This window comes from Rhinoderma darwinii (genome assembly GCF_050947455.1).
Source record: "Rhinoderma darwinii isolate aRhiDar2 chromosome 12 unlocalized genomic scaffold, aRhiDar2.hap1 SUPER_12_unloc_12, whole genome shotgun sequence".
Lineage (NCBI taxonomy): Eukaryota > Metazoa > Chordata > Amphibia > Anura > Rhinodermatidae > Rhinoderma > Rhinoderma darwinii.
The window spans coordinates 376,585-397,828 of NW_027461865.1; the positions used below are offsets into that span (position 1 = coordinate 376,585).

The following is a 21,244-nucleotide window of genomic DNA, read 5'->3' on the forward strand; positions in this document are numbered from 1 at the left end:
AATAAAAAGCATTTCATACGTACCTGGTCGTTGTCTTGGTGACGAGTCCCTCTTCTTCCTCCAGTCCGACCTTCTTTTCTGACGCGGCAGCCTGTGATTGGCTGCAGAGGCCTCTGTAGCCTGTGATTGGCTGCAGAGGCCTCTGCAGCCCGTGATTGGCTGCAGCGCTCACATGGGCTGCATCATCATCAAGGAATGTCGGGCCGGATGTCGAGAGGGACGCGTCACCAAGGCAACGGCCAGGAGACCGGACTGGAGGAAGCAGGGAGTTCCCGGTAAGTATGAACAGGTACTGTGATCGGTAGTCACTGTCCAGGGTGCTGAAACAGTTACTGCCGATCAGTTAACTCTTTCAGCACCCTGAAGAGTGACTATTTACTGACGTCGCCTAGCAACGCTGCCGTAATGACGGGTGCACACATGTAGCCACCCGTCATTACAGGGCCTCATGCACACGACCGTAAAAACACCCGTTATTACGGGTCGTAATTACGACCCGAAATAGCGGGCCCATAGACTTCTGTTAGCCACGGGTACCTCCCCGTTTTCTCACGGGAAGATGCCCGTGCCGTTAAAAAGATAGAACATGTTCTATTTTTTTATTTTACGGGCCGTGCTCGTAATTACGACTCGTAATTACGAGCACGGCCGGCCACGGGCAGCCGGCCGCTTTTGTGAGCCGTGCTGTCATTATAAGGGTATGTTCACACGACAGCGTCCGTTACGGCTGAAATTACGGGGATGTTTCCGCCTGAAAACATCCCCATAATTTCAGCCGTAACGGCATATGCAGGCGCTTGAACGCAGCGTCCATTACGGACGTAATTGGCGCTATTTTTCATTGGAGTCAATGAATAACGGATCCAATTACGGCCAAAGAAGTTACAGGTCACTTCTTTGACAGCGGCGCGTAAATTACGCCTCGTGTGAACAGACAAATGTCTGCCCATTGATCACAGCAGCACAGAATCTGCACGCTCCTCTAATGAAATACTCTGTGCTGCTGTGAACTCTGCTCTTACCATTACGTAGCTCAGTCTGTTACCTCTCCTCCATCCTCAATAACACCTTCACATGATTTGCAAGTCACCACCCCGCACAAGATCCGCACGCTCATCTCCTGAAATACTCTGTGCTGCTGTGAACTCTGCTCTTACCATTACGTGGTGACTTGCCAATCATGTGAAGGTGTTCTTGAGGACAGGAGTGGAGGAGAGGTAACAGACTGAGAGCTACGTAATGGTAAGAGCAGAGTTCACAGCAGCACAGAATATTTCAGGAGAGGAGCGTGCAGATTCTGTGCTGTTGTGAACTTTGCTCTTACCATTACGTAGCTCAGTCTGTTACCTCTCCTCCACTCCTGTCCTCAATAACACCTTCACATGATTGGCAAGTCACCACCCCGCACAAGATCCGCACGCTCATCTCCTGAAATACTCTGTGCTGCTGTGAACTCTGCTCTGACCATTACGTGGTGACTTGCCAATCATGTGAAGGTGTTCTTGAGGACAGGAGTGGAGGAGAGGTAACAGACTGAGCTACGTAATGGTAAGAGCAGAGTTCATAGCAGCACTGAATCTGCACGCTCATCTCCTGAAATACTCTGTGCTGCCTTAAACTCTATGGACAGGACAGGATCCTGTTTCTTTTAAATGCTGCACTATAGCGCAGCCTTATATAGTGGATCGAGCGGGTTCCACAGCAGCATTTAAAAGAAACAGTGTGTGTGTTTGTGTATGTGTGTGTTTGTGTATATATGTGTGTTTGGGTAAGTGTCTTTGTCTGTTTTTGTTTTTATATGTGTGTTTGTGTATATATGGGTGTGTTTGTGTATATGTGTTTGTGTATATGTTTGTGTATATGTGTGTGTGTGTGTGTATATATGGGTGTATTTGTGTATATGTTTGTGTGTAGATGTTTGTGTGTGTTTGTATATGTGTGTGTGTTTATGTGTGTGTGTTTGTGTATATATGGGTGTGTTTGTGTATATGTGTATATGTGTGTGTTTGGGTATGTGTGTTTTTGTTTGTATATGTGTGAGTTCGTGTATATGTGTGTGTGTGTGTTTGTCTGTTTATGTGTGTGTGTGTGTGTTTGTGTATGTGTTTGTGTATGGTTGTGTGTGTGTGTGTGTTTGTCTGTTTATGTGTGTGTGTGTGTGTGTGTGTGTGTGTGTGTGTGTGTGTATATCTTGTTGTGTTTGTGTATATATGTGAGTGTTTGTGTATGGTTGTTTGTGTGTGTGTGTGCGTGTATATATGTGTGTAGGTGAGTAGAAGTATTGGTATTGTTCACATTGATAACTGTTTTTTTATGTTGTTGCAGATTTTGATGTACCGATTGGACTACGTCTTCGATTCGTTGGACTACTGCGTAGATCTACGTTTTTTCAAATTTTAATAAAATGGTTAACGAGGGTTTTGTTGTGGATTTCTTATTTCAATAAAAAAGAATTGTCTTTGTGTTTTTTTTTAAACTTTATTAGTGCCTAGATAATGGCAGTTGGCTGATTGACAGCGTCCATTATTAAGGCGGGGCTTAGTGTTAGCCGGTGCAGAGGCTAGCACTAACCACCCATTATTACCCCGGTACCCACCACCACCAGGGGTGCCGGGAAGAGCCAGGTACGATCCAGTACCCGACCATCTGTTGTGATGGTCGGGTACTGGGGCGGCCGTAGGCTGGTATTATGAGGCTGGGAAGGGCCAAAAACAGTGGACCTTCCCACCCTTGTAATGCTAGGCTGCTGCTGCTGTGTTGTATCGGGCTGGTTATAAAAATGGGGGGGACCCCCACGTCGTTTTTTGTTTTTTTCAATTTAACAATAGACGGGTCCCCCACATTTTTAATAACCAGCCATATACAAGGCCGCAGCAGTCTGGCATTACATGGGTGGGAAGTGCCACTGGTTTTGTCCATTCCCAGGCTAATAACACTGTTGTATGTGGCTGGTTATGATAAATTGGGTGGAACCCCATGTCTTTTTAAAAAAAATATTAAAATAAATCAATAATTAAAAAAAATGACGTGGGGTCCCCCCCACTTTTATAACCAGCCAGATACAACACAGCAGCAGCAGCCTAGCATTACAAGGGTGGGAAGGTCCACTGTTTTTGGCCCTTCCCAGCCTCATAATACCAGCCTGTGGCCGCCCCAGAGCCCGGCCATCACAACAGATGGTCGGGTACTGGATCGTAACTGGCTCTTCCCGGCACCCCTGGTGGTGGTGGGTACCGGGGTAATAATGGTGGTTAGTGTTAGCCTCTGCACCGGCTAACACTAAGCCTCCCCTTAGTAATGGATGTTGTCACTCAGACAGCGGCCATTACTAAAGTGGTAGTAATAAAATTTGAAAAGAAAAAGACAAAGATATAGATAAAATATTTTATTGAAATAAAGCACCCCCAACACAACCCTCATTAACCATTTTATTGTAGGAAAAAAAAAGTCCTCTAAGTAGTCCTCGAAACCGACGTAGTCCAAACACCAAAACTGTAAAAAAAATTTAAAAAAAATTAAATAAAACATGTCGTAGGCTTAGATTTAGTTTCATGTGTGATACTGACTGTTATACCATGTATAGAAGCCTGCCGCGAAGTTGACTTAGATACAGGGCTCCAGCAGACAGTATCATACATGGCCATACAGACATATATACAAACAAACATACATGCAAACATACATACATACATATATACAAACATGCAAATATATACATGCAAATATACATACACACATGCACATATATACATACATGCCAACATAAATGCACATATATACATACATACATGACAACATACATACATACATACAAACTCTTTGCTAAAACCGAAAAATGGGTGTTTGGGGTGCAGGAGATACCATTTTTGGGTCAAATCCTCACGCCTTCCATCCTGAAACTAATGGCCAAACTGAGAGGACTAATCAGTCTGTGAAACTATACTTAAGGTGTTTTATCTCAGACTGTCAAGATGATTGGGTCTCCTTCATTCCCCTCGCCAAATTTTCCCTTAAAAACCGGGTCAGTAGCTCGTCGGGGGTTTCCCCCTTCTTCTGTAATTTTGGGTTTAATCCACGGTTCTCCTCCGTTTCACCTGGTGGTTCCAACAATACCGAGGTAGATGTCGTTCATCGGGAACTGTGCACAGTCTGGGCCCAGGTTCAGAAGAACCTTGAGGCGTCCCAGAGCATCAAAAAGACTCAGGCAGATAAAAGACGTTCAACTAACCCTCTGTTTGTGGTCGGGGATCTGGTGTGGCTCTCTTCTAAAAATTTGCGCCTTAAAGTTCCGTCCAAGAAGTTTGCTCCCCGGTATATAGGGCCGCACAAAATTATTGAGGTCCTCAACCCTGTCTCCTTCCGGCTGGAGCTACCCCCGTCTTTTCAGATACACAACGTGTTCCATGCCTCCCTCTTGAAAAGCTGCTCCCCGTCCTTGGCTACATCGAGGAAACCTCCGGTCCCTGTTTTCACTCCGGATGGGGTAGAATTCGAGGTAGCCAAGATTGTGGACAGCAGGATTGTCCAAGGCTCCCTCCAGTACCTGGTCCATTGGAGAGGATACGGGCCTGAGGAGAGGACTTGGGTACCCGCCCAGGATGTTCACGCCGGTATATTGCTCAGCAAGTTCCATCTTCGGTTAACCAACAAGCCAGGCCCACCTAGGAAGGGTCCAGTGGCCCCTCATAAAAAGGGGGGTACTGTAAAGGGTTTGCCAGACACAGGTTCTGTGTCGATGCCCGGGGTTAATCAGCCTTCATCAGCTCCAAGGTCTGCTCGAGTGATGCGATCTCTTACTACTCAGGCTGGCAGGCTGAGGAGAGGGAGAACCTATCACAGCCTGGCCTGACGGTTGTAGCTCCCTCCCTTGGTCTATTTTTACCCTCACTTGCAGCATGTTCCTTGCCTGTGATATTCTGGTTTCCTGGCTCTGCGCTTCTTGCTATTTACCTTAGTGACCGCTGTTACTTATTAACCCTGGCTTGACTGACTATTCTCCTGCTCTGATTTGCTACTTCGTACTCTCCTGGTTTGTCTCGGCTCGTTCACCACTGCCTGTTGCGCACGGTGTTTCCGTGGGCAACTGCCCCTACCTCCCCCTTTATCTTCTGTGTGCCCTTGTCTTGTGTTGTCTGTCTTGCACTTATTGAGCATAGGGACCGTCGCCCAATTGTATGCCAACTCTTAGGACGGGCCGTGCAAGTAGGCAGGGACTGAGTTTCGGGTAGATTAGGGCTCACCTGTCTGTCTCCCTACCCCGTTTCATTACACTATGGCACCTGATAGCTCTGCTACTTGATAGGAGACAGCGGCTCAGCAGACAGTATCACATATAATATGCTTAGATACAACGGCTTAGCAGACAGTACCACACATGCTAGGCCCAATTAGAAGGTTAATTGTGAAAAAATTTCTTATGGTGTTTTTCGATAAAGGTCACTTGAACTGGTATCATTTAAACAGTTAACCGATGAATGGCGCTGTTTATGTGTAATTTACCCTGCGGACTAATGTACCATATAATGTATTACATTTTTATTTTTTTTTAAAAACCTACATTTTGTGGGGTGAATTGAAAAAAACCTGTAATTCCGCCATTTCTGTTTTGATTTTACAGTGTTCATCGGGCGGCATGAATTGCATGATAACTTGATTCTGCGGGTCGTTACGATTATGGCGATACCAAATTTATATAGTTTTATTTTTTACAAAATAATTTGTTTTTGTGACGCTGCATTCGAAGATGAACTGCATAGTTTTTCAATGCAACAGCACTTCATAGGGTGGGAAGGGGTTAAAACCCACTCTCTGAAGCCCCCCTTCAAGATACATTTCAACTAATCTGGTCCCCATGGCAGAAATCTGTCTTTCCATCTGGCACCTCCAGCAGACTCCTTTCAGTCTAGTTTGATTTCTTTTACCTCAGAGTTCCTCTTTTTACCTTTTTTTAATTTCTTCTTTCCCTCTCCCCTTCTTCTCCTTCTCCCCCCACTTTTTTAGAACTATTTCTAACAGGAGCTGTGCAGGTTTAGAAAAATATGTCTGCTTTCTTCCAAAAACAGCACCACACCTATCCACAGGTTGTATCTGGTATTGCAGGTTTGCTCCATTGAAGTGAATGGTAATGAGCTGTAGTACCACACACAACCTATGGACAGGTGTGGTGCTGGTTTTTGGAGAAAGCAGACAAGTTATCTCATCCTGGACAACCCTTTGTCATGGATAGTTCTTGTGCGGAGATGCTCCCTGCATTATCCCTTTTCCTTTATGGCCTCTGATATGTTCTATTCAGCTTTATGGCCTCTGTGTTAAGTACACTGCCAGTCAGTAAAGGGTTAACACTTCAGACCACTGTGGGTGACGTCACAATGTATGAGTTGTGCAGTGGTAATAAACTCCTGTAGTAATGATGATGAAGGTGCTGATGTCATAAATACAAATGTTTATGACATAAAGAAGATTCCATATTAGAAGGTTTTACTGCCACATTCAGCGCCATATTGGATGGGACTGAGGACCTTGAGCTTGACTTCCCCACCAATACCGACCTGATGTAATTTGGAGGTTCTAGCAGGGAAACCCTTCACCCCAGACCACTTCTTCATCACAGTCATGCCATCCTCTTCATACGGGTTGTCTGTAATAGAGGGGGGTTTCCAGCAGGAGATCCCCCTCTATTAGCCGGAGCGGAGACAGGTGCTACAAGGAAGTATCTGGAGGACCCGTCTCATCCGTGGATCGCCCATTCATTTTAATGGGTGCCCAGGAAGAGAGACATCCGCCTAGCCAACCAGATCAGCCGATTTATGTGTTTTATGTTGTTCGTTCATTGTATTGTCTTTCCTTGAAAATCTGAGAAAACGTACAAATTCTGTTACAAATGATATTTTGGCACCTTCTAAGCCCAGAGGAAGGGCAATCCTCCAGCCATGGTTTCCCTAGAGGTTTCCCCCACAGGGGGTTTTTCCTTTCCTGCGTGCTGGAGGGTGACTCTTCGTGAGTCGGAGGTTTGCCATTTTGGGTTTGGTCATATAATATAATAAAAGTTTTGACCATTTAACACCCAATTATAATGTTTTGTGTCTTTATTTTGCATTCTTTGGTTTGGTGATTGGGATTCTGGGTCTATCACATATCACAAAATCATAAGGCCGGACATCTACTTCCCACACTGACATAGAATGGAGACAACAAGCGTTGCTGCACAATTAAGTGTACACATCCTTACATTAAGATATTGTATTACGGTCTGTAGCCTTTGGGGGAATATATTAACCTTTCTACAACAGTTTACTAGCGTAGAAAATTCACAAAATGCGCAAATGTCGACATTTTTGGGGGCAAAAAATGGGCGGGGCTTAGCAGAAATGGCCAACAATTTTACTATAATTTACGCCAGTAACTGATGTCAATTATAGCAGAAATCTATATGTATAATGCGGCCCAGATTTATCTCTGGGGGGCGTAACAAGGCAAATGTACAGCAGGCCGCAGCACGTAGAAAGTACTGATGACAGGCCGCGTTGCAACTAAAAGATGCGACACATTTATTAAGAGTCATTCGCCTTCGCCTGTTAATAAATGTGTTGCATCTTACTCCAGCAAACTGTTTAATAGGACTGGTGTATGAAACACCAGTATTAAAGGGAATGCGTTGCTAGAAATTATGACAAATAGCTGCCCCCATACAGTTTAATGCCCCCTTAGCTACCTCTAGTACCAGTGCACACATATAAAGCGCCAGTGCCCATATAGATAGTGTCACACACAGTGCCCATGTAGATGGTGCCACCCCCCTCCCCCAGGGATTCCACTCCAGGAGGAGCCCCTGCCATCACTGTCCATATATGGACAGTGACGTAAGGCATTCCCTATAGGAGCAGAATCCCTGTCCAGAGCGTCGGCCACGCTGTGGCCAGGGATTGCACTCCAGGAGGAGCCCTTGATGTTACTGTACATATATGGACAGTGACATCAGGGGTTCCGCCTAGGAGCGGAATCCCCGGCCAGACCATCAGCAATGCAAAGGCAGTGGATTCCGCTCCAGGAGTAGTCCCCGACGTCAATGTACATATATGAATAGTGAGATAAGGGGCTCCGCACTTAAAGTAGCGCTGTGCCCGGGAATTCCTCGGTGAGTGGTACTAATACAGAAGCAGGGAGCTGACGATCCCTTACATTAGCATCGGATTCAACTGGATCTGCATCCTGAGGACGCAGATACAGTTGACACCAAGACATACCACCGGCCGCTTGGGACAGCGTAAGGGCATGACCACACATGGCGGAATTCCTCCGCAACTGTCCGCATCGATGCCGCACAGAATCTGCGTTGCAGATTCTGCAGCGGATCTGCACAAAATGTGCAGTACATTGATGCGGACTAGCTGCTGCAGACTGCGGGAAAAGTGCTTCCCTTCTCCCTATCAGTGCAGGATAGAGAGAAGGGACAGCACTTTCCCTAGTGAAAGTAAACGATTTTCATACTTACCGGCCGTTGTCTTGGTGACGCGTCCCTCTTTCGGCATCCAGCCCGACCTCCCTGGATGACGCGCCAGTCCATGTGACCGCTGCAGCCTGTGCTTGGCCTGTGATTGGCTGCAGCCGTCACTTACACTGAAACGTCATCCTGGGAGGCCGGACTGGAGACAGACGAAGGGAGTTCTCGGTAAGTATGAACTTATATGTTTTTTTACAGATACATGTATATTGGGATCGGTAGTCACTGTCCCGGGTGCAGAAACAGTTACTGCCGATCGCTTAACTCTTTCAGCACCCTGGACAGTGACTATTTACAGACGTCTCCTAGCAACGCTCCCGTCATTACGGGAGCCCCATTGACTTCCTCAGTCTGGCTGTAGACCTAGAAATACCTAGGTCCAGCCAGAATGAAGAAATGTCAAGTTAAAAAAGCAAGACGCATCCGCAGCACACATGACATGTGCATGACAGCTGCGGACTTCATTGCGGAACTTAGAATCTCCATTGAAGTCAATGGAGAAATTCCGCCATGAGTCCGCCACTGCTCCGCAACAGACAGAGCATGCTGCGGACACCAAATTCCGCTCCGCAGCCTATGCTCCGCAGCGGAATTGTACGCATCGTGTAAACGAACACTGCTAAATTAAAGTGAAAGTCAATGGAGAAACGGCTCCGCTGCGGATTAACGCTGCGGAGTGTCCGCAGCGGAATTTAAGTGGAATTCCGCCATGTGTGAACCCGCCCTAACACCGCCCGGAATCCTGGACTGTCCCGCTGTATCCGGGACGGTCAGGAGGTATGCAGTAATTAGGACCATGCACATGCGCAGATTCCACAGTAAATGCTTGTTCATGAGCCTGCAAAAGAGGAGCTGCTCAGTTTGCCATTAGGGTGATGACTGACGGATAAGGCCTCGTTCACATCTGCAGTATTGTCTCTGGTAAAATCACGGCCCCCCTCCTGACGGAAAGCCAATGGAATCCACTAAAGTCAATGGGTTCTGTCAGCAGGTGGCGGTGTCCGTTGTGCGACTGAACCGTTGCTTCCATTATTCCTTTGTTCTGCACCACTGACGGAGCAGAACAACGAAATACACCAACGCAGGTGTGAACAGGGCCTTAGAGAGATAACTGAATACAGCAGCTGGCCATAAACTGAAATACTCTGCAGGTACAGAAGACAAATGGTAGACCAATTAGAAATGTGATTTATATTGTACAATACATACAAGGCAATTTAAAAAAAAAAACAGTGCAAAGGTGTACATAGCCTTTAAGCAATCAGGAGGCATATTTTCAGGTTCTGCTGGACTTCTCCCATATACCGGCGTTTCAGGCATCCTATTGGTCCACGGTGTCCTCAATGCCCACCCCATTTAGTTCTTGTTTAGCCACAATGCCCGCACGCCACAGCAAGCTGACAGTGCCCGCCCTAATGGTATATACAGGGGTGATGGAGATTTTATACCGAGATAATGGTGGGCTGGTACATACACGGATAATGGTGGTTATATATGGGGATGATGGCTGGTATATACAGGGATGATGAGAGTCCCTTATATAACCCCCATATTCCCTGTATATTACCCCCAAAAGGAGAGATCAGCAGCACATCGCAGTCCAAAACTCATGGAAAACTATTTTATGTTTCACCCATCCCACCCATCGCTGGATGTGGGTATACTAGGACACATGACTAATATGATAATATTTTAATTAAGAATTGTACATCCTAGTACAATAGCTAAAGAAAATTAACTTATGAGGTTTAGAGTTAGTTATATGTCAAAATTTTGATCTAAGGTATGCGCACCGTGACGGGCAGTAGTCATGTAGACTGAACGCTTCCATGATTTGAATACGCTGTGACGTGGCACATTGGGTCACGTGAACGTGGTATACAGGTTACATCAACACTTTCATGACGTATCTTGTGGTTCGCGCTTGGGCATTAGAGATGAAAAAGACTGGAAGTCAACATGGCGTTCTGGGCCGGATGAAGAAGAAAAGAGAACATGAATGACTCCAATCTGAGAAGATGTCCCCTGTGAGTCACTGAATTTCACTGCACTGTATTCACTTACACTACCGTTCAAAAGTTTAGGGTCACCCAGACAATTTTGTGTTTTCCATGAAAACTCACACTTATATTTATCAAATGAGTTGCAAAATGACTAGAAAATTTAGTCAAGACATTGACAAGGTTAGAAATAATGATTTTTATTTGAAATAATAATTTTCTCCTTCAAACTTTGCTTTAGTCAAAGAATGCTCCATTTGCAGCAATTACAGCATTGCAGACCTTTGGCATTCTAGCTGTTAATTTGCTGAGGTAATCGGGAGAAATTTCACCCCATGCTTCCAGAAGCCCCTCCCACAAGTTGGATTGGCTTGATGGGCACTTCTTGCGTACCATACGGTCAAGCTGCTCCCACAACAGCTCTATGGGGTTGAGATCTGGTGACTGCGCTGGCCACTCCATTACAGATAGAATACCAGCTACCGGCTTCTTCCCTAAATAGTTCTTGCATAATTTGGAGGTGTGCTTTGTGTCATTGTCCTGTTGTAGTATGAAATTGGCTCCAATCAAGTGCTGTCCACATGGTATGGAATGGTGTTGCAAAATGGAGTGATAGCCTTCCTTATTCAAAGTCCCTTTTACCTTGTACAAATCTCCCACTTTACCAGCACCAAAGCAACCCCAGACCATCACATTACCTCCACCATGCTTGACAGATGACGTCAGGCACTCTTCCAGCATCTTTTCAGTTGTTCATAAGAGGCTGGACGCAGCACGAAGGGCTTCAGAGGGAAACCTCCATGACAAGACATAGTAGGGAAAGGGTTAATTTAGTGTGAGAAGGAGGGAGTAGTAGGGGGAGGTAGAAGAGGGGTAGGGAGGAGTCAGGGGACGTTACCAGTCTTCCCGCTGTTTTCGGCATTGAGCCGGAAGCAGCGGGAGGAAGAACAAGCAAAAGTGACAAGCTCCCTCTGCTACCGCGCTTACTTCTTACCTGGCCATGTCGGAGGTCGGCATGTTAGAGCAGCTGCGTGCGGCAGCTGCATTCCACCGTCCCGGGTGGTTGGAGGAGACCGTGGCTGCACTGTCCAGGATCCCGGAGGCTAACTCGCCTCCACGCCAGGTCCGGCGCTCAGGGTCAGTAGCTCTGAGGGACAGGCTCCCCTCCCCCGGCCCCCTCCCTAGTGCTAGTACTGTGGCGGCGGGGGGGGGGGGGGAGTTGGCAACCCGTGATCCTGCTCGTATGAAGCAGAGAGCGTCGTCGGGGGCGGCGGTGGCTCAGGCCGGTTCTCCCCGTCGCTCCCGGCGGTCCCGCCCACCAGAACACCTCAGCCCAGAGGTAGTCACGGCGTCGCAGGGGGAGCCCTTCAAAGGACGCTGCAGGCCAGGCAGCTGGGAGGGCCGCCTCTTCCCAGGCCCTGCGTCCTGGCAGGAATCCCCAGCCGCGACAAGGTCCGGCGGTACACAGGGGGTCGCAGGCCGGGCTCCCTGTCACCCCTCCTCCATCGGACGTAATATCCAGAGAGCAGCCCACGGCCGCCCCGCATGGTGATGTTCCGGCCAGGGGGCAGGCTTCCTTGAGACCTTCAGGGAGGACGCCTAGATCATCAGCGGAGACGAGGCAACAGGTCCGGTCGGAAGTCTGGGTCCCTGCGGTCGGGCGGCAGGTGGCCGGCCCATCTGTCAGCATGTTGTTGTCCCCGTGTAGGAGATGTCGGTGGGATGGCCAGTCGTCGGCGAGAGAGGATCTGGAGGATGGCGAATTGGACGATTTTCGGCGAGGTCAGGATTTTCCGGCTGACGGGAACACAGCGCCTGGGCAGCCCGGTGAGTACGTAACTCCTTCTTTGCCGTATCCAGCGATTTTTATGTCGGGTGTTGGGGGGGGCAGCAAGCACGGCATCGGCTGCCGGTAGCGGCGCGGTCGGGCGTGACGGCGCTGGCTTAGCGGATTTAGTGTGTTGCTTGCGGGAGTTGGTCGGGTGCTTAGAGAGGGCTGCGGCGCCTGTAGCTACGGCGGGGTCCCCGGCGGTAGTTTGGGAAGGTCCTCGTGAGGTTGGAGTGTTACAGTCGCGTCCCGGGGGTTGTGGAAGGGTTGGCGGCGTCTAAGGAAGCGGTCGCGGTGTCCGTTCAGACTGAGGCGCAAAAAGATGGTGATCGGGTGCGGCTTGACGATCGTGCTCGTGGCGAGGTGTATGTATGCTTCGAGGGTCCGTTAGGGGCACACCTAAAACAGGAGGTCCGCGAGCTGATCTGGAAGGACGAGTACGTGGAGATTTTTTCTCTTCTGCCGCTTGCAAAATTCAATTTGGATAAAGGCAAGCGGGACGAGAGTAAGAAGGAGGAAGAGGAACGTAGGCGGTATAGGCTTATCCCGCAGACGTTCGTCAATTGGTCGCAAGCGTTTGCCATTTTAGCCAGCGTGATCGGAGAGAAGGTGCCTGAAGATTGCTCGGCGTTATTTTGCTATTTTGATGCCATTGGGGAGGCTCATAGGGCATACGGGGGTCAGGCGTGGTTGCGGTACGATGAGCAATTTCGCCAGCGAAAGGCGGTTCGGCCGGCGATTCGGTAGGACCAGAAGGATGTTGCGCTTTGGTTGAGGGTGACGGCTCCGGTGAAGCAGTCCTTTCCCGGGAGCATTGGCCAAGGAGGTCAGTCTAGCCAGGCCGGGCAAGGTTCAGGGGCAAAACTGGGATTCTGCTGTCAATTTAATGATGGCCAGTGTAAGTTCGGGGCCACATGTAAGTTCAAGCACGTGTGTTCAGAATGTAATGGTTCATCCCACGGGGCTGCCAAGTGTATGTGGAAGAAGCGGTCAGGGAACCAGTCCTCCTCGGCTGGTCAAGGGGTTGTCGCCGGTGAGGGTGGAAAGGATGGTCCCGTATCTAAATGAGTATCCAGATAGGGTTGCGGCCAAGTTAATTTATGAAGGGTTTCGTGTTGGTTTCGTTATACCTCCGCCTCCTTATGAGGTTCTGGTGACGCGGCGCCAGGGCCGCCATCAGGGGGGTATTAGGGGTAGTGGTGTGAGGGGCCCGGCCAAACCTAATTGAAAGGGGGGCCCGGCAACTGCCTCGACATTCTTTTGGTAGGAAAAAACGGGCCCCTGCAATGGGGCCCGTTTTTTTCACCAAAAGAATGTCGAGAGCTGCTGCTGCTGCTGCGGGCCCCCTCCCCTCGTCATGGGGGGCCGTCAAACCGTCCGCCCGCGCGCGCGCACCCGATCGCGCGCACAATGAAACTCCCGCGCGTGCGCACTCGCGAGCGCGCATCCACGAACGGCCGCACTGGAGACCGCCCGCGCGCGCACCCGCGATCGGCCGCGCGCGCACCCGCGAACGAAGCGCGCGCACCCGCGACCGGCCGCGCGCGCAGCCGCGGACACACATGGACAAAACTTACCTGGAGCCTGGCTGGAGGTGAAGGACTGGACGTCTGGACCGAAGACCTCCCCTGGAAGACATCGCCGGAAGAGGACTGGAGTGGGAGCAGCTCTTCTGACACAGTGAGTAAATTATCTCAAAGTGTTGTTTATGTATGGCCCTGTTCACACAGTATTTTGCAGGCAAAAAAAAATCTGCCTCAAAATTCCTTAAAGAATTTTGAGGCAGATTTTGACCTGCCCACACTATCTTGCCGCGTTTTTTTGCTGCGTTTTTTGCTCGCGGCGATTGAGGACAGCAGACAAAAAACGCAGTGAAAAATGCATTTTCTGCCTCCCATTGATTTAGATGGGAGGTCAGAGGCGGAACCGCAGCATGAAAGGACGTGCTGCTTTTTCTTTTTTCCGCGACTGGCTCCCATTGATTTCAGATTAAATCAATGGGAGGCGGTTTTGGAAGTTTTTTGGTGCTGATTCTGACGCAGTGTCCGAGTCAATATCAAGGCCCAAAAACTCTGTGAACTGGGCCTTATTGTTAGGGCTTATTCAGACGAACGTGTAATACGTCCGTGAAACGTGTGTGATTTTCACGCGCCTTGCACGGACCTATGTTACTCTATGGTGCCGTGCGGACTGTCAGTGATTTTCACGCAGCGTGTGTCCGTGTGTCCGTTGCGTAAAACTCACGACATGTCCTATATTGGTGCATTGTTCGCGCATCACGCACCCATTGAAGTCAATGGGTGCGTGAAATTCACGGCCAGCACTTCCGCAGCCGTATAAACTATGAATGAAATTAGAAAAGCACCACGTGCTACAAACATACAAACAGAGTGTCATAATGATGGCGGCTGCGCGAAAATCACGCAGCCGCGCATCATACGCTGCTGACACACGGAGCTGTTATGGACCTTTTGCATGCGCAAAACGCCACGTTTTTTGCGCGTGCAAAAAGCACACGCTCGTGTGAATCCGGCCTTAGGGTAGGAACACACTAGGCATGAACACTGCGGATTTTATGCAACACATTTTATTGTGGATAATCCGTAGCGTATCACAGTCGCAGCAGAGGGGGTGAGATATGAACAAATCTCATCCACACGCTGCAAAAATAATGGACCTGCAGTGTGACTTTTTGGCTTTTTAAGTCGCATGTCAATGTATTCTGTGGAATCGCCGCTCCTCTGTTGCGGAAATGCTGCGGTTCTGCCGCAAAAATCACACAAGAGAAGAAAAAAAAGGTACTTTTTTAAATTGAAAAAGTTTAGACTTGCCCCGGCCGTAGTTCTGGTGACGCGATCCTCTATTCTTAGCGTAGCCCCGCCTCCTGTCATGACGTTTCATCCCATGTGACTGATGCAGCGGTCACATGGTCTACAGCGTCATCCCAGGAGGCGGGGCTACGTTCAGAAGAGAGAGATGCGTCACCAGGACTACGGCCCTGGCAAGTCTAAACTTTTTTTCCCTGCAGGATTCCCGCAGCGGACATGCCTCACGAAACCTGCGCCGCTATTTGGTGCGGTTTTGCTGGCAGAATTCCCTGCGGCCTCCGGGGCGGATAAGCTGTGGAGTTTTACTCAGCATATCCGCCTAGTGTGTCCCTTATGATGTCGCTCCTGGAGCTGCTGCCGGTCTCTAAATAGGCAGTTGGTCCAGTAGAATTTGGAATTATTTTTTTTTGTGAACCAGCTTAAAAAAATACAAAACTTTTGTGTTAGGGCCTGTTCACATCACTGTTCGCTTCCGCTCCGGGGTTCCGTCTGAGGTTTCTGTCGGGTGAACCCCGCAACGGAAAGTGAAAGTGATAACATGATAGCACAGCTTCCGTTTCCATCACCATTAGCGCAGTCGACTGCGCTATTCCGTCCGAAAACCAGCCGGAATGGTGACGAACCACCGCTCCGGGGTTCCGTCTGAGGTTTCTGTCGGGTGAACCCCGCAACGGAAAGTGAAAGTGACAGCACAGCTTCCGTTTCAGTCACCATTGATCTCAATGGTGACGGAAACATCGCTAATGGTTTCCGTTCGTCACCATTCCGGCTGGTTTTCGGACGGAATTAATAGCGCAGTCGACTGCGCTAATGGTGATGGAAACGGAAGCTGTGCTATCACTTTCACTTTCCATTGCGGGGTTCACCCGACAGAAACCTCAGAAGGAACCCCGGAGCGGAAGCGAACAGTGATGTGAACAAACCCTAACACAAAAGTTTTGTATTTTTTTAAGCTGGTTCACAAAAAAAAATAATTCCAAATTCTACTGGACCAACTGCCTATTTAGAGACCGGCAGCAGCTCCAGGAGCGACATCATAAGGGACACACTAGGTGGATATGCTGAGTAAAACTACACAGCTTATCCCGGGAGCCGCAGGGAATTCCGCCAGAAAAACCGCACCAAATAGTGGCGCAGGTTTGGTGAGGCATGTCCGCTGCGGGAATCCTGCAGGGAAAAAAAAGTTTAGACTTACCCCGGCCGTAGTTTAGGTGATGCATCTCTCTCTTCTGAATGTAGCCCCGCCTCCTGGGATGACGCTGTAGACCATGTGACCGCTGCAGTCACATGGGATGAAACGTCATGACAGGAGGCCGGGCTGCGCTAAGAATAGAGGATCGCGTCACCAGGACTACGGCCGGGGCAAGTCTAAACATTTTTTATAAATTTAAAAAAGTGCCTTTTTTTTTTTTTTCTCATTTGTGATTTTTGCGGCAGAACCGCAGCATTTCTGCAACAGAGGAGCGGCGATCCCACAGAATACATTGACTGCGACTTAAAAAGCCAAAAAGCCACACTGCAGGTCCATTATTTTTGCAGCGTGTGGATGAGATTTGTTCATATCTCATCCTCTCTGCTGCGACTGTAATACGCTGCGGATTTTCCACAATCAAATGTGTTGCATAAAATCCGCAGTGTTCATGCCTAGTGTGTTCCTACCCTAAGGCCGGATTTACACAAGCGTGTGCTTTTTGCGCGCGCAAAAACGTGGCGTTTTGCGCTTGCAAAAGGTCCATAACAGCTCCGTGTGGCAGCAGCGTATGATGCGTGGCTGCGTGATTTTCGCGCAGCCGCCATCATTATGACACTCTGTTTGTATGTTTGTAGCACGTGGTGCTTTTCTGTTTTCATTCATAGTTTATACGGCTGCGGAAGTGCTGGGCGTGATTTTCACGCACCCATTGACTTCAATGGGTGCGTGATGCGCGAACAATGCACAAATATCGGACATGTCGTGAGTTTTACGCAGCGGACTCGCGCTGCGTGAAAATCACTGACAGTCCGCACGGCACCATAGAGTAACATAGGTCCGTGCAAGGCGCGTGAAAATCACACACGTTTCACGGACGTATTACACGTTCGTCTGAATAAGCCCTAACAATAAGGCCCAGTTCAGAGTTTTTGGGCCTTGATATTGACTCGGACACTGCGTCAGAATCAGCACCAAAAAACTTCCAAAACCGCCTCCCATTGATTTAATCTGAAATCAATGGGAGCCAGTCGCGGAAAAAAGAAAAAGCAGCACATCCTTTCTTGCCGCGGTTCTGCCTCTGACCTGCCATCGAAATCAATGGGAGGCAGAAAATGCATTTTTCGCTGCGTTTTCTGTCTGCTGTCCTCAATCGCCGCAGGCAAAAAACGCGGCAAGATAGTGTGGGCAGGTCAAAATCTGCCTCAAAATTCGGTGCGCGGTTCCAGGCGGTCGCCGGTGCGCATGCGCGGGAGTTTGCGGGTGCGCGTGATCGGTCGCACGGGCGGCGGTGTTTGACGGCCCGCATGCTACCCAGGGCCGCCATCAGGGGGGGTATTAGGGGTACTGATGTGAGAGGCCCGGCCAAACCTAATTGAAAGGGGGGCCCGCAGCTCATGACATTCTTTTGGTGAAAAAAACGGGCCCCATTGCAGGGGCCAGGTTTTTTTCTACCAAAGGCAAGTCGCGGCAGTTTGCCGGGCCCCCCTTTCAATTAGGTTTGGCCGGGCCTCTCACATCAGTACCCATAATACCCCCCCTGATGGCGACCCTGGGTACCATGATATAGTACTGGACGGAGTACCGTTAACAGGCGGTGCCACGGTAGGGGGGCCCAGAAAATGTAGCTGTAGGGGGCCCTGAAATTCCTGATGGCGGCCCTGCGCGGCGCAATCTTAAGTCGGCTTACTTGCATGCCGAGATCGTGTCGGAAAAACTGTTAAAAGAAGTTTCGTTGGGGCGCATGGCGGGGCCGTTTGTTGATCCGCCAATAAATGATTTAGTGGTGTCCCCATTGGGTATTGTGCCAAAGCGGGAGCCCCAAAAATTTCGTTTAATTCAGCATTTATCCTTTCCCAAGGGTTCGTCGGTGAATGATGGGATTGATCATGAGTTGTTCTCTGTAGTGTACACATCATTTGACAAGGCGGTGGGGCTAGTTCGCGCAGCGGGGCCCGGCGCGTTGTTAGCAAAAACCGACATTGAGGCGGCTTTCCGGTTGTTGCCGGTTCATCCAGAGAGCCAACGGCTGTTGGGTTGTTTTTGGAATGGGGCTTTTTATGTGGATAGGTATCTTCCTATGGGGTGTTCCCTTTCTTGCGCATATTTCGAGGCATTTAGTAGCTTCGTGGAATGGGTGACGAAGGGCGTAGCCGGGGTTGACTCTTTGATACATTACCTGGATGATTTTTTGTGCGTCGGCCCGGGGGGTTCGCCTATTTGCGGTAATTTGCTGCATTCATTGCAGAAGGTTGCGAAGGATTTTGGGATTCCCTTGGCGCCGGAAAAGACTGAGGGCCCGGTCTCTACCATTTGTTTTTTGGGAATTGAAATTGATTCGGTGGCAATGGAGTGTCGACTTCCTGTGGATAAATTAAGGTCATTGAGTCAGGAGGTACGGCGGGCTTGTAGGTTGAAGAAGATGACGTTGCGCGATCTCCAGTCTCTGCTGGGGAAGTTGAATTTCGCTTGCCGGATTATGCCGATGGGGAGAGTTTTTAGTAGACGTTTGGCGGCAGCAACGGCGGGGGTTCGGGCGCCACATCATTTTGTGCGGCTCAGGGAGGAGCATCGGGCTGATCTTCAGTTTTGGGATGATTTTCTTGGTCAGTATAATGGTTGCTCTCTATGGATGGCTCCAGCGCAGGATACGAGTGATTTCAATTTTTTTACGGATGCGGCTGGGGCAGGTGGTTTTGGTGCGTACGGGGGTGGTCCTTGGTGTGCAGGTAACTGGCCGGCTAGCTGGGTGTCCAGCGGACACACGCGGAATCTGGCCCTGCTCGAGCTGTTCCCTATCGTGGTTGCGGCAACCATTTGGGGGGACAAAGGCTCAGGGACAAGAAGGTCAGTTTTTACTGCGACAACATGGAGGTGGTGCTGGCCATTAATAACATCACCGCATCCTCTCCTTCAGTAGTTCAATTGTTGCGACATTTAGTTTTGGTGTGCTTGTCGTTGAACGCGTGGGTGGTCGCGGTGCATGTGCCGGGGGTACGGAATTGTATCGCTGATGCTCTTTCTCGCTCGCAGTGGGATCGATTTCGTCAATTGGCACCGGGAGCGGAGCACCTCGGTTTGGCTTGTCCGGAACATCTCTGGGATCTGGTTTCGGTCCCGTAGAACGATTGGTTGAAAGGTCATTGGCACGTACGACATGGAGTGCTTATTCTGCTTGTTGGAAGCAGTGGGAGGAGTGGGTAAGAGAGTTGGGTAACGTCAGCCCGGATCAAGACAGGTTGGTGGCACTTTTGTATTGGTTGGGGGACGCTTGGGAGGCGGGGTTTTCCCTGGCTAAGGTCAATCGTTTCGTTTCTGCACTGGCTTTTGGTTTTAAGTTGCAGGGTTTTCGGGATGTGTCTAAGGAATTTTTAGTAGGACAAGCTTTAAAGGGTCTGCGTCGAGGTAGGGTCGAAGCAGATCGTAGACAGCCCGTGTCTTTTGCTCTCCTCGGTTCTTTGGGCATATCGCTAGTGTCTGTCTGTCGTTCTTCGTCCGAGGTTGAGTTATTTCAGTTAGCATTTTCCTTAGCGTTTTTTGGCGCACTTCGAATTGGCAAGCTGGTTTCACCTAGTACCAAGCGGGCAGGGGGGTTGAGACTGGAGGAGGTGGGTCTATATGGGGATAGACTCGAGTTGTGGTTGCGGCGGTCAAAAACTGATCAAACGGGCAGAGGAAAGCGCATAGCTTTGTTTGCCCTCCCGGGATCGGCGATGTGTCCGGTCGCCTGTATGCATGCTTTTAAACCACAGGTGGGGTCGCCCGTGTTGCCGTTGCTACGTCACGAGAATGGGTCATTTTTGTCCAGATATCAATTTGGCGCAGTATTTAAGAAATGCTTGGTGGCGGTCGGAGTCGCTGCAGGCCCTTACTGATCTCACTCCTTTAGGATTGGCGCAGCAACCGAAGCGGGGCGCTGGGGGTTGGACGACGAGGGGGTGCGGCACATTGGCCGTTGGGAGTCCAACAGGTTTAGGTCCTACGTGCGCCCTCATTTGTTATGAGTCATGTTGTTATTTGTTGTTAAAAGTGTGTGTGCTGTATTTTTTCGTTTCAGATCAGCTCCCGTGCCTTGTGTGGTTGTTAGGACACTTTTACATGCATTGAGGGGCCTTGAGGGCGGACGTCCGCCCTGACGGCCGTCAGCTGCGCATTCCGCAGCAGGACGCGGTTTTGCATTGGCTGGGATTTAGAGGTATGTTGTGGAGACGGGTTTTAGCAGAGTTTCAGACATACTCTCGGCTGGATAAGGTTCCGGAAGTCCTGGTATTGCACGTGGGGGGAAATGATTTGGGGGTTCGCCCTTTTCGGGAGTTGGTGTGGGATATCAAACATGATATGTTGTGTTTGTGGGCATCTTATCCCGGCCTAGTGATAGTTTGGTCGGACATAGTTCCAAGGAAGCATTGGCGGCTGGCTAGGTCGGTGGATTAATAAGGCTCGCATAAAAGTGAATCGGGCAGTGTCCCGTTTTGTGGCCAAGAATGGGGGCATTTGTGTGCGGCACAGGGATTTGGAGTCAGGAGTAGGTAATTACTGGAGGAGTGATGGGGTGCATCTGACCAAGGTTGGGATTGATTTGTGGAGCCTGGCACTAGCAGAAGGAATTGAAAGGGCGTTGGTGGTGTGGCGGAACTCACAGGCTTAAGGTGGTCAAGGCCTGTTTCGCTGTGGCGGGGGGAGTCCTTGAGGTTGATCAGTACGAAATGGTGGGGGGGTCGCATTGGGGGTATGCGTCCCCCAAAAAAGGTACATGGTTTGAAGACTTCATAGGGTATTATCCCTTTCAAGTGGTCTTCTGGTGGTTGGAGCCATCTGCAGAGGTGAGCGGTGCCTCCGAGCTGGTTTACGGCTGGAGGTAAATTGTTGGTGGTGGTTGCAGATGGCTAACTCGAGGTA

At 49.6% G+C, this 21,244-nt stretch overlaps 1 protein-coding gene across 3 annotated transcripts in view; it reads left to right on the forward strand.

The window, feature by feature from the left end:
- The window catches only part of LOC142698116 (protein kinase C delta type-like), a 354,404-nt gene that overhangs the window by 323,893 nt on the left and 9,267 nt on the right, over positions 1-21,244 (forward strand). Inside the window, exon 6 of one of the 3 annotated variants that reach the window (XR_012865692.1) lies at positions 2,326-2,402. The exons of the other annotated variants lie outside the window; for them this stretch is intronic. The gene's annotated coding sequence lies outside the window, so the exon portion shown is untranslated. Of the gene's footprint in view, positions 1-2,325; positions 2,403-21,244 lie in introns of those variants that run through there. 3 annotated transcript variants of the gene reach the window in all.